We start from the raw sequence: 14,864 nt of genomic DNA, 5'->3' as shown, positions 1-14,864 counted from the left end.
GCCCAAAGAGCCTATTCAAAATTAATCATCAAGATTTACCACGTTTTTCCTTTATGCGTCAAATTGTTTAGAAAATTATGTAATGTGCATAAATTTGTTAAAACGTTCTCGGGTTTTCTGTTAAGTTACAAACACCGTCAAACTATTAGTTATTATTTAATAAATATTCTAAAATAGAATGTGAACTGAAACTATATTTATTGTTTTAGTCTCGGCACTGTACATACATAACATAATTTAATGACCAAAATGATTCCCGATAATGCATTGTAACGATGAAAGAGTCGAAGAATAATATTTATCGGAAAATGACGTTAAGCCCACATTAAATACAACTTTTGACAGTTTTCCAATATCAAGCAAATTATGACGGTCGAGTTTGGTTTACGATTAGGTATAACTAACCGTTTATTTTTAAAGTTCATCTTTAAATACGTGGGATTTATTTAAAGTAAGAGTATTTTGTATATATTTACATATAAATTAGGGATGCATCGCCTTTTTGCCGATACTCTTATAAAAATATCGCCGATACCGATACCGATGCCGATACCGACGCTTAACATTTTTTTTTAATTGAAATTTGAAAAGTATCGTTCTATCAGCAATTTTAAACATCGCCGGTACCGATATATCGGTAAACCCAAGGTATCGGATGGGTAAGGATATATCGGTACCGGCGATATTTTAATTGCTGATACCGGTTTCGGTATCGGATGCGTCCCTAATTTAAATATTACAGTATTTTGTGTATCTAGAAAGTAAAAGATCTTATATTTTACATAATTAATTGAATTGAAACGAAACGTTTGCGCTTCCATCCTTAGCCTTATGTAAATTCTTCTGTATAACACACACCGTGTTAAAAAATAAAGAAAAAAAATTGTAGTGAAGTGGCAAGACCACTAGGCCTACACTGTTTGTGAATTTAAATAAAATGTTCGTTACTGAGAACTTGTACCTCAGGGACAACAGTTCGCAATATGTTACAAAGCTATATACATCAGTCTGCATTTCGCATTAGTCTTGAGACCTGTTTTCCTCGCATTTTTGCGATTTCCTTTGACTTTTTTGTCTTAGGGAATCGAATATGTTTTTAACTTAATGATATAGACAACTTTATAATGCATTTTTTGTCATACATTCTCGATGACAATAAATTAAATTTCAAGACATTTAGCTATTTGAAAAGTAGTATATTTAAGTTATTTTTTTTAATGTAGGGAGAATTATTAGCGATAATTTTTAGAGTACATAAACGTTTTTACATTAGCCAAGTAGCGTGCAACTCTCATCTTTGAGAGGTTGGTTGTAGGTTTGCACCACGGCTGTGCACTATTGGACTTTTTGTATATGTATGCATTTAACACTTGCTCGTACGGTATAGTAAAACATAGTGGGGAAACCGGCACACCTTAGACCCAATAATGCCAACGGCGTCTATCAAGCACAGAATTCTACACCTACTTGTCAATTATAAAAAAAAAACAAATGATCACTCAAATGTAGCTTCACCGGTTCTTTAGCCAATTATAAATTCTATTTTTGTCCTTACTAACAATATTATAAGTACATAATGATACGTAATTAAGTACTTAGTAAATACACAGAAACAGAGATATTAGCTAATATGAAAATGGATTTAAAATGTACGTAATACAATAATCGTATTAGAACGCTTAATAGGTTTAAAGATAATTTTAAACGAAGCTCTAACTATGCAGATTTGTAATAGACAAATCTAGAAAACATGGTGACCGAGAAATATAGTATTATGTCAAAATATGGAATTTGATCGTATCTCAAATATATTAAAAATTCATCAGTGGCGCTACAACCTCTTTAGGTCTTGGCCTTAGATTTCTGAATCTGTTTCATGATAATTTTTAAATCTAATAGGTAAGTAGGTGATTAACCTCCAGTGCCACGTCGTCGACTTTTTGGGTCCAAGACATATCGGTTTTCTCACGATGTTTACCTTCACCGTTCGAGCAAATGTTAAATACGCATATAGAAAGAAACTCCATTGGTGCACAGCCGGGGATGGAACCTACGACCTCAGGTATGAGAGTCACACGCTGAAGCCAGTAGGCCAACACTGCTCTCAATATATTAATGAAGAAAAATACTCTTTAACATTATAAATGAACTAGCCTGTGAATAGATGCTCCCCGGCTGTGCAATAATAGATTTTATATCTATTTAGATTTAATTGCACATATATGCGCAATTAAATCTGTCACCTGACGACGAAAACATGTCATAAATCGGCTTGTGTGAGAATTATCGAAACTTGAGAAGAAAAATATCTGCAGCTCTAATTTAGTATTAAGGTAAGATTCAAAGACAGAAAAAGTAATTTGTCTTAGTAGCTAAGTATTGTTAAATTAAAGTTATAAAGTATTTTATTAAAAAATATGTTTATAATTACATCGTAAATAAACATGTTTAATTTAATGCATTTTAGGATTAAACAACACTTATATACATTACTTAACAGGCTTTGGGCTGACATATTTCTGCGCCTGTTTTTAAATGATGCAGTAAGCTACAAACCTACTGTCATCGTTTATTGAACTCGGGGAAATGAAAACCGACTCCTGTTAACCTCTAAGCCACGGCTTTAGACAATTATAATCGGCATGTCAGCTATTCATGATAAGACATTAAATTAAATCCGATTGCACACAATGAAGTCTTAGAAATCTGTAACCTTTTATATAAAAATAGTTGAGAGAAGAATCCATAGAAGCTTCACATCGTTCTTGCAAATTGAGTTATCTGAAGCCATAATGTAAGGACAGAATGGACTAGCAGGTGGTGTACAAATTGTTAATTAGGTAGGTAAATAACTAATTACATGCACGAATTACTGATAACTTATCACTAATGTTACCAATTTCATAAAACGTCTGCAGTAATCAAGGCCGATGCATATAGTCACAAATTAGTTGAACATTTATTTGGACTAACGTATTATAATTAAAATGTCTTCATTATAAAATATTTATTTTACTAGCCTTTTACTGAATTTAGAAGGATCGCGTTATAAAAACTTATAAACTAATATTTTATTTTTAAGTATTATTGTAAGTTTTCTATAGCTATAATTCTATAATTCATTTAATTACATTTATTTAAGTTTACATATGATATAAAAGATACAATAATAAATGATGGTTCCCTTATAGTTCTGTCGCCATACATTATTGCGCCCATGGATAGATTACATGTGCTGTGCATGAGACTCGAACATACGACCTAAGCCTTGAGAATCGTACTCTTACAAGCAACGATACCATGATTAATTATTCTAATATTAATTTTTTTTTACATATTTATATATATGTGTTTATTAAAATTTGTATGCACAGAAAGAACTCTTACCTAACATAATCAGAGAATCCAATACTATTCATACAGAAAAAAAACTAACTAACACAAATCTGATTCCCATTAACTTTTGATATCGTTACACACAATCAAATTAGCAAATACTGTATCGTTGGATTACGTGTTAAGCCTTCTTTTTTATCTAGTGCCGAATTAACTAGTAGACAGTACAGCCTTATATGCATTTCTGAAATTAAATGTTCTGGGTAAATTTTTTGCATTACATAATATATTAAAAATAGAGAATTACAGCCTTCAACCAAACAAAAACACTGTTAAAATTGGTATCCAGTTTACAGAATGGTGCAGAAGCGAATCACTACTACTACTGTTATGGTTACAGAAGCCAAGAAATGCCTCTCTTATGACATCAGTAATAAGGAAAGAAAATCTCATAATACTTTCTCGAAATAGAAGTGCAGTTTTTGTTGTCGAGTAGGGATTATTTATAAATAGTTTACCTGTATTTATAAACGTTTCAGTTCACGCTTTTGCTTTTGTGTTTAATAAACACTATTTATTGAATAAAAGGCGAACGAATGATATCAAAAAATACTATTTTATTAACTGGCAATTTTTTTTAAAACGATGGAACAGGCTTGTAGTGTGAACCATCATTATACTTGTTTAGAGATATAGAGTTAGTCTGGTGTAAATTAAAATTAGCGCCATTGTATGAGTCAAGTGAACATTTTATTCTTTGTTGGAGTTGGCAAAGTTTTCTCGGTGGCCCGGCGACCTCCCGCCCCCATTAGTCAACTAGGTTAAAAAATCAGGAACAGCCTTCAACAATACGTCTAGAGCCAGAAATTTGATTACGTTTAACAGTTGTTCGTGATATGACGTATGAAATTTAATGTATAATGCGTTCTTCAAGTTCAGTTTTAGTACAACGTATATTTCTGTGAATTAAGTTTTATCTCTTCAACATTACAAACATTGAGCCATTTATAATTAATTTACCTTAAAAACATTGACTAATTCCCTAAGGAAGTTGAGTATTAGCTTTTAATCTGTATTAAAATGAATGCAACAACCTTGAATTTTTCATTCATTAAAAGCAAAACTTTCAGACGCTTAACACCGCAAAATCTAGCGGGAAAATATACAGGAAATGAGCTCGCTCTGAAAATTACTAACTTTCCGTGCTGAGAATTTATATTTTATTTTAATTTAGATGCGGTAATTCTCTATTTTTAATATATAATGTAATGCAAAAAATTTACCCAGAACATTTAATTTCAGAAATGCATATAAGGCTGTACTGTCTACTAGTTAATTCGGCACTAGATAAAAAAGAAGGCTTAACACGTAATCCAACGATACAGTATTTGCTAATTTGATTGTGTGTAACGATATCAAAAGTTTTAAGTTTTAAGGCCATGATTTAAGAAATATAACAATATTTGTACCTAAAGATATCTCTAGTACTCATGATCATTTGATTATTTAATAAAAGTTATTACTATAACTATATAGTCTAAGTCAAAAATAATTTATGTGTATAGGTAACACAATGTACACTTATGATACGCATAGAGAAGAACCGGCAATAAACTCTCAGCCACTCTTTTTATTTTTTTTGTTTTACACAACGTTTGTAAGGGGCTGCAACCATTACACCATGTTCCCACATGACAAAGATTTGTCTCAGATTGTCAAAGATCATCTATAAAATAGGAGCACGCACTGACATCGTTGTCACAACAACATGCAAATATATTGTCGATAGTATACCTATGATTTTTAGTAGAAATCTATCCTATAGATATTTATTTATTGAGTTTACGACATCATACATTCTAGTAGGTACACTGATTATTTAACAAAATCTTACATGACAAGAATTGTAAACATAAGTTTTACGAAAAAAATACAATTAAAACATATATAAGATAAGATAAGCACACAATAAAATTACCAGAAATTTCTTACAGAAGGTACTTAAAGCAGAATAAAAAAGAAAATCATCGGCAAACCAGCAAATTAGGTTGGAGAAAGGCAGCCAACAGTGCTTTCTCTAAAAACCGATCAGCCCACTACCGAATATATCCAGCTCCGGATAAGCTGTGTTCAATCTGTTAAAATCGCGAAGAATTCTATATATCTTCCACATTACTACCACCATTTTTAGTAAATAACATTTTTATGACTTTTTAAAGCACTATTCAAATCCCTTTTGCAGTTTCTAAATCACATTAAAATAAATCCTCAAAAGGATCTGTATATGTTTTCACGTCATACGACATTTAAAATGAATAACCCTCATTAAGCGCGGATAGCCTCCTGCGGCAGTGACGACCTCAATAATGGTGCATTTTTAAGAAATATTCGTGTCTCTCAGTTGCTCTCTTTTCCGTATGAAAATACAAGGAAAATGTGCTAATAAGCACATAGCTACTAGGCTGCACTAAAGACGCCTTTGAAAAGGAGACAGGCGTTTACAGAAATACTTTATAATTTTGTTTTTATTGGCCTAGTGGCTTTAGTGTGCGATTCTCATCTCTGAGTTTGCAGATTCGATCCCCTATGTGCACCAATGGGTTTCTTTCTATCTGTGAATTTAACATTCTCTCAACGATGAAGCAAAACATCGCGAAACAGGCTTTCCTTAGACTCAAAAATTTGACATGTTTCAAGCACAGATCACCTACTTAGATTGACAAAAGATCATGAACACACATTCAGAATTCTGAGGCCCACACCGAATATGGTGGTAGCACCACTGATTTATTAGTATTTTATTTTATCGTTAGAATCCTTTAATTTGCTCACTCGTGTTCTCATAGAGCAATGATCTTACTAAAGTGGGTTAGTGTCGTAGTTTCTATTCCATAGCAGACTATAATAATTTGGAAATCATTTAAATAATGGCATATGAATAAAAAATGTATATAAGAAAGTTTTACTACGTGAAGAACAAAAGATATCTTCTTATACAAAACGTTATGAAGTCCGCAAACCAAGGCGCAATCAGATTTCTTGAAAACTAATCCAATTTTTACATCTGCCGTCTGCAATGTTGTTATTATTCTCGTAAATTGGAACGTTTTCGCGTACTTTCAGTTGAATATTTAAATGCGAAATGCCGAGTCCCGAAGCTGAATGGGAGAAAAGTTTGAACAATGGCGCTCTTTAGCGCACTCAATAAAGACAATAATGATTTGTGGCTTTCAGACTTACGTATTTTGCGTGAGGTATTTAATGCACTTAACTAGCTTCCTGTTGTGATTAAAATATACTTGGAAGACATTGGCGTGTAGGCTATTTCACTTTTTATCCTTTTGTGATGACTCTCTCAACAGATTTTTTCCATTCGATTGCATGGACGCGACGGACGGATGATATATTATTTTGTACATTAAATATCATTCTGATCTTCTAGAATACATGTTAAGAAATATTCATGCTTCAGTGATCTGTTTTTAACTGATTGAAAATCTCAATTCAACATGTATTTTTGTAGTGGCGGAGAGCTTATTGACAGTTCTCCTTTTCCGTACTACGCCCTGGATTTGAGAACTGGCAGTAAGTGTAGAATTAGAAGCATTTAATGTATATTTCTTTTTTTGACGTTCATAAGTGTACATTATGTTACTTGCATGAATAAATGAGTTTTGAATTTGAATTTGTGCACATCTATGTCACATAGACTAGCGAGTTTCTTCAAAATGGCGAATTAACCTATGTATCGTGATGAATAATATATTCACAATTGTTTCATGTGCCTTATACTAAAACGAATTATTTGCCGTAATTACGTAATTTGCAAATGTTTCGGGCTTTAGTTAACTTCGAAGAAATATTTTACGAAGCGGGATAACATGGACTTAATTTAGTAGTCGTAGCAATTTATTTTTTCTTTAAAATATTAAGATGTAGTTTGTTTATTAGTCCTTTTTCTATTTGTGTACTTGAATTGACTTAATGATGTAATCTGTTTTGGCATTGTGTATTGTCAAATTGTTTTAGACACTCACATTTTCAAATGGAAACGTATATATGTGTAGCTGTAAGATAGCTTATAAATAAATAATTAAACATGAATGGCGTGATTCTATGACACTATTATAAAAATAAGTTTTACCTTACAAATTGTTCATTGAACTTGGTATAAAACCTGACACTGTAGCAGTAGCAGACACAGTATTCAGAGAATGGGGGCGCTGAAGCCATACACCAATTACATGAACCTACTTATATGTTAAACGAAACAAAATGTTAACATGTCGCGTATTATGTAGGCGCTAATCTGGATATAGGATTTTGACAGTGTAGGAATTAGTCGAAACTTAAACGGCCTTATTAGAAAACGTGGAGTAATGAGTACATAATACGTCTTATTTATGATATTTGACCGTGAAAAAAGGCTTATAAACGAACATGGTTTAATCCCCTTACTATTTCACCATGTTCCCATATCACCATGTTCGGAAATATTTCTTTTTATACAGTTTCTCAAAAAGTGGCGTTTTGCAGGGACGTATAGCGTTGGGGATGAGGGCTATTACACACTCGTGCTTTTTTACCTTTACTGCATTCGTGCGTTCTCTTTCCCAACTTTTTTCAGTTGGGTGCCTTAAAAATTTGTACGCTCATTGGAAGGACCCTAAGACGAATTGGTTCTGAATCCAGTGGGCCGCTGGTTCCACACAGATGTAATGCGCGGAAAAAAGTGTCTTAAAAAACGTGATCACTGTATTTTCGGAAATTTTTATTTTATTTTACGTAGCTTTTTGGCCGTGTGGATTTCGTGTAATTTGGCAAGTATTGTGGCCTTTTCGACAACAGTCGTTAAATTTTAGTTAATTTTGCATAAAATCATAATAAAGGAATAACACATATATAGTATATTTATAATAGTAAATAAAATAGTTATAGGTAAATAATATAGAAAATAAATAAGAATAAGTAGGTATTAAGATCAATTAGTTAAGCGTTTAAATAGTACATAGTGTCAAATAAGTATTATAATATAGGTATATAAAAACAGTAAATAGCTATATAATATAGGACACAAACAAATAAGTAGGTATTCATATTAATTTTGATTAGTTAAGCGTTTAAAGATAAGTTAATGTAAAAATTATATGTAAAATTAATTTGTAGGAAATAAAAGGCTTTTTTTATATAATATTTATATAAAATATATATATTTTTTATATAAAATATAATCAATATTATATTTTATTAATTATGTTTGTTTTATTTTATTATATGGATTATATTTGTGTATAAAGATAAAGACATAACATTTATTGCTAACAAAACATACACAGTTTCTCTGTAACACACAAAATAACAACAATAAAGGAAACAAAAAAATAATGACAGATAACAATTTTTTCTCGAGTTCATATGGACACACGTGGCCGGTGAATTTAATTTTGTTACATATTAATTTCTCAGACATATTCAATACAAAATACAATTTTTCATGACTCACGATCACCTTGACACCCAATTTCCTTTAGTTCGACCTGTCTCGGCTTATATTTCCTTACACCTCAAATTGGCGTGTTGAGAAGCCCTACGTGTTGACAGTTTCAAATTTAATGACCTGTGTTGTAACATGAGCAACATCGCCAATATTAGACTTTTATCATGTTAAAATCTAAGCTTTCAGTATTGTCTTTTACTAACATCATTTTTACACATTTAAAGAAAAACTCTTTTTTACGGATTAAAGTTATGTAATATTGTATTTAAACTTATAACTATTTAAACATAATTTAAAATCAAACCGACGTTTCGCGTGCTTTACGGCGTGCGTGGTCACGGGGACTGAAGACAAAGGTGTTAAATGCCAAAAAGTATCACAGCTGTAGAAAAAATTTTTCCGTAAAAAAGTGTTTTTCTTTAAATCTATGCTTTTGTATTGCACCATATACATGAAACCGTGAGATTAGCTTTTTAGTTTATTGTACTAATTCTTTTTGTGTAACATTTGATTGATTTGAGAACTGGCAGTGAATGTAAAATTAGAAGGATTTTATGTGTATTTCTTGTTTGACGTATACATTGTGTTACCTATATGAATAAATGATCTTTATTTGATTTAATTTTCATTAAGGATTTTATTAGATATGGTTAAGACTTCTTGCACATTATATACCATTCATATTTCTTAGTCTTAGTTTTTTCCTTTACTAAGGTTGGCTGAAAGAGATCGCTTTTTAGCTATTAGATCTGTTGTTGTTCTTGTTGCAACCCTTATGATTTGTATGTTATCTGTTTTTCTTTACACATTAGGAAGTATCTGCCTTATACTAGTAACTTAATGTGAATAAGACACATCACTTTAATGCGATTCATTTCGTATTTTTGTATTTTTTATTATTATTCTGATGCCACTTTATTACTAAAGCTTGGTTGTTGTAAACTTGAATTACCGGGTATCTTGCGCAAATCTAAAAACCAATCCAGTACGTTTCTTAACCATGACTTCATACTACCAGCCCGTTTCTTGCCTTGAATTTTACCCATCAGCTACAACAAGATTTTGTATTTGTCTGTGTCAAAATTAAGGAACGAAAATGGATTTTGTATAAAAAGTTAAAAAAAATGAAATGTCTCAAAACATACCTGAAAAATACATAAATAAATCGATAAACATTTTACGTTATTAGGACTGCAAAAGACAGGTATAAGTCACTATTTATAGTGATTCATACCTATCAAGAATTATAATTAGTTGAATCACCAAGTCACACTTAGTCACTATAAGCATTAAGCGATCAATGTCTATAAATATATAATTTGAAAAGACTCTTTCCTTTGTTAATATATACCCCTACTTATTACCATTTAATAAATAATTCACACTAATTACTAATTAAATATTCGTACGGAATTGTATATTCGCGTTGGCGGCCCCAAGTGACAACTCTACTACTGACAACTCACTTTATCAGTCACGGGGGTGAGTTGTGTGCAAACTAGTCGATTGTGATTTGTGAGGAAGTTGCTTGAATCTGTTTAGCGCTGCGTCTTCATAAGTTGTCATGTCACTTTCACGTGTATATTGTTTAAAAATAAAATAAAAAATAAATAAAATACGTTTATTTTGGAACATGATCAATCAACATAGGATCATGATGGCATCACTTATTCCACGTCCTTAAATTCGAGCTTGTTGGCCGTTTCTATAACATAATTTCATAAATATTTCATAATCCTCGTTTTAACATGTTTGATGTTTGAGAACAAAAATAAAACCTTTTTAATGTTTTACCGAAAGCCTTTGGAATCATCAGTTTTCTATTAATGTATCTAAGATTCGGTCTGGTACTAATTACTAAAGACAATTAAAGTAGAATAACTGTGACTAATGACTTTCCGGTGCAAAACGATATCTTTTATATACCTTTTAGTAACTTAATGCAGGCTTTAGACTTGACACCTATTCATATGGGAAGCGTCAAGTGGAGTTTGCAGGTTCTGCCATTAAGTTATGTATTACGGTCCCTTAATCCATACGATTGGCTAACACCCTAACGTTTTTAAGTCTTACTAAAAGCATACCAATTCTTAAAAAGCTGAATACACGAGCTATCTGGCATTGACTATTTACATGCAATTTATTAGTTATAATGTTATAGTGTATATGTCACTGGCCTTAGTATATAATTTAATTATTTAAATATGCTCGACGACTTGGTGGACAGACAAACTGTGTCCAATTACTCTTTACACCATCCCAACTTCTTTTCTATTTAAGATAAATATACAATAAATAAATAAAATAAATTTACACTAATTATTCTGAAGAAGGTTCGACCTTTTAACATTTGGTATGCTTGTTTCTTAAAGGCCCTAAGTCAAATGGATTGGGAAATAATAGGTTATTTCAGCATCAATCACGTTTAATTTCCTCAGTAATTATACGTAATAAGGTATCCGGTAACTGTCACCTAATGCCCCTTAGTAATTGTCTGGAGTGAATAATAACTGAGAACTGACGATGCCGGAAGGACGAATTCACTATGAGAAAACGGAAGATATTTTAATAGTACCTTGTAATTCAGTTTCAATATAGGTAATATTTAAACAGAATTTCAACTTATGATATTAAATCATCATCAGCCTCTTTATAGGCCATTTCTGGACGTAGGCCTCCTCCATCTTCATCCAGTACGCCCTGCACTGGCCTATCCTAATCCACTGAAAACCAACCTTCTTTACGACTAAGCCCACCTAGACGGTAGATGTGCTTTTTTGGGCGCTATATAGCCTGTTCATCGCTTTTACTACGTAATTCCGGTCAATCATCCACACGCTTTATCGCTGATGATGATTTGATGATGGCATTTGAGTTGTGACGTTCAGTTTCACGTGTAACAAGAAGTTTAGATTTGCCGCCAATTCACAAAAACAAATGAATGCAATATACTACATTAGGTTACAAAAGAGTTCTAAAATTTTAATTGAAAAAAGTTTTCATTAGCAATAGTTGTAACTGGCCAGTTCTAAACATTTTCAGTGTTACCCACACAGCATAACCTTGGTATCGGCTTATGTGACTTGGGGAATAGAATTTCACTTGTGATATATAAACATTTATTGAATATTATTGATGATAATTTGTGCATAATTTAATAATAGAATAACTAGCTTGCCACGAATTTTTTTCATGTGAAAATCCTATGAAAAAAAGAAGGATTTTTTACTTACGACCTGAAATTGGACTTCCAAAATACAGGTAAACTTAATAATAAAACCTGAAAACATCCGATTTTATGATTCATAACATTATCAAGACCCATCTTATAAAAACAGCCGTTATGATTGAGTAAGAAGAAACTAATTATTGCACGTGGCCCCGTCTGTAAGCAGAAGTTGTAAACATAGACGGTCAGCAGAAAAACTTTTCATTATAAAGCTCCTTAAGAATTTTGCAATCAACAAATTTACGAGCGAGTTTCTAACTTAGACTTCTGAATCGATAATATTAAGGAATGGGAAGATGTGGGAAACAGGATTTTCTGGTGATGTTTTTTATTTTCCTTCGATAATTTATTATAGAAAGAAGAAAAACACGATTAATCGCAACAATTTCCCTGTGTATTAAAATTTTCTAGAAATTGAATAATATTAACCTTAATGCTTTTATAATACAGCTCATAGTAGTGGGTAATATATTAATTACAGTTTTTTTTAGTATTATTAGTATTTATAATTATAATTAAATATAACATTTTTGCAGACCGTATTACTGGAGTTAAGAATATGAGATATTGTTTATAATAATGTATAATCGGGGAAATTGGATAAAGAGGACGAGGATATGGGTTAAATCCATTAATCAATCTAATTTTACATTTATTTTGAGTGCAAATTTCCACATATGTAGCTTGGTACATCATTTGAAACATATTGATTTTGCACATACGACTTCTTAGGGGTGAGATGACTTACTGACGAATAACAAAATCCAATAGATTTTTGGGCATAGTGAAAACTATGTCTAAGTCTCGTTTCCGAAGGTCTATGTATCCTGGATCCAACCGTAAAGCACTCGAGTTGTTGAGTTATATTATATTTATAGCCTTGTATCAGAATAAAAAATATATACATAATAGCTATTATTTTTGTTAATCTACGATAGCTGATTCTGTGTGCCCACAGGCAAAGGCCCTCAACACTAATAAAAATGGGGGACATTTTTATTAGTGTTGAGTTATATTAATATCATATAACCCCAGTTGCAGACGCAGAAGAACAGTGTTGGCTTAGCTTTGGCGTGCGCGAGCGTCGTAGGTTTTGCATCATTGCACTCTCTTTCTACGCATTTAACATTCGCTTGAGCAATGAAGGTAAAACATCGTGAATCTTTCACTTCACACTCAAGAAGCCGACGGCGTGTCAGCATAGTAGGGTGATCACCACATATTTAATTGACAATTGATCATGAAATTTGATTATTTTATTTATATCTGTTCAATAAGTATTTTTTACAAAGTAAATACTATTTTTTAACGTTTCTCCTGTTTAAACAGATATATATATATTTACACAGATTATATAGTTGATTTAAACAAAGCATAGTGGAGCAAGGTGTGCTATAATTGTTTAAGAAAATCAACTCTGGGGCCGCGCCTGTATAATTATTGTAGGCGTACTAAATAAACAAACAAAATATCTTTATTCATTTAGGTAAACAAGTAAACTTATGAACGTCAAAAAAATGAAATTAATTGTAAATTTACATTTATTTATTTATTTTATTTACACTTCGTTGCTAGAAAGAAACACAAATAACACAATATGTATAAATTACAAGGGATGCAACGGGCGGCCTTATCGCTATCAAGCGATCTCTTCCAGGCAACCCTAGTAAGAATACTACCAGTTCGCAAGTCAAGGGCGTAGAGCGGGCAAGAAGAACTGGTAAGAAAATGTCTGTCATTCTTTTCAATCGCCAAGTTTTTAATACAAATTGTTAAAGAGTAATCAGTCATAGTTAAGTCATAGTTGAGATGCTTAAAGAAATTATAATCAGAGTCGATTCAAATACCAGTTATAGGTCAAAATACTCGTCATCTGTCTGCAGTATTCTTATTTTAAAGTCGGTCAGAAATTCATGGAATGACAATTATGTTCTTAAAAGGCCAGTGAAATTCGGAACAATGAAGTGTTATTAAAATTTCAAAACAGCAAAGGACCAGCTGTGAAAAAAGTAATCTCGCCAAATTCGCTGCAGTGGACAACTGTACAATCCTTTGAAATTGCAAGACAATCGCAAAAGAGAAATATAATGTTTTATTTTAATATACTATTTTAATTATATTTTATATAAATAAATTTTATAAAAAAAATAACATATTTCACTTACTATACCTAAAACGGTACTATACAAATATTTGTTTTATTTTACGATCCAAGCGGGATAAAGGACATTTAAGTGTTCTTATTAATATTTTTATGGTATAAAAACCTAACCTAACCCATCAGTCAATCTTTTGTGCTTGAAAGAGTTTTGTAGACTAGAATAAAACCATGAATTTTTAACTCCACTTTGCTTTTGTTACTTAAGTTCGGTGGCGGTCCTTAGAGGGATGTTCAAATAAATGAAACACTGTATTCAAAGCAAAGTGTCAACTGTTTTGTTTAAAACAAGACGTAAATATTCATATGACATAAAATTTACGGTAGAGGACGCTGATCTAGCAAAAAAAATAATCTTATGAAATTAATTCTTAAAACTAAGTGACGATAACTTATTGTACATTTTCAGAAATGTTATATTATAATTCAAGACTGTATTAAAACCTATATAAAGAAACTGTCCAAACTAAAATTTAAGAATATGTTACAAGTGTAAGATGATTTGACGTGAATTGGTATGCGTTAAATTATTAACTTACATGTATATGTAACTTAACTAATGTTAAGCATGTATCAAATCTTGAAAACTCCATTTAGTAACTTCAAACCTGAGTTACATACTTCATTGTATATAGTGACCAACC

The sequence above is a fragment of the Pieris rapae genome, chromosome 17, assembly GCF_905147795.1.
Source record: "Pieris rapae chromosome 17, ilPieRapa1.1, whole genome shotgun sequence".
Classification (NCBI taxonomy): Eukaryota; Metazoa; Arthropoda; class Insecta; order Lepidoptera; family Pieridae; genus Pieris; species Pieris rapae.
Note: the sequence above shows the minus strand (reverse complement) of the source record.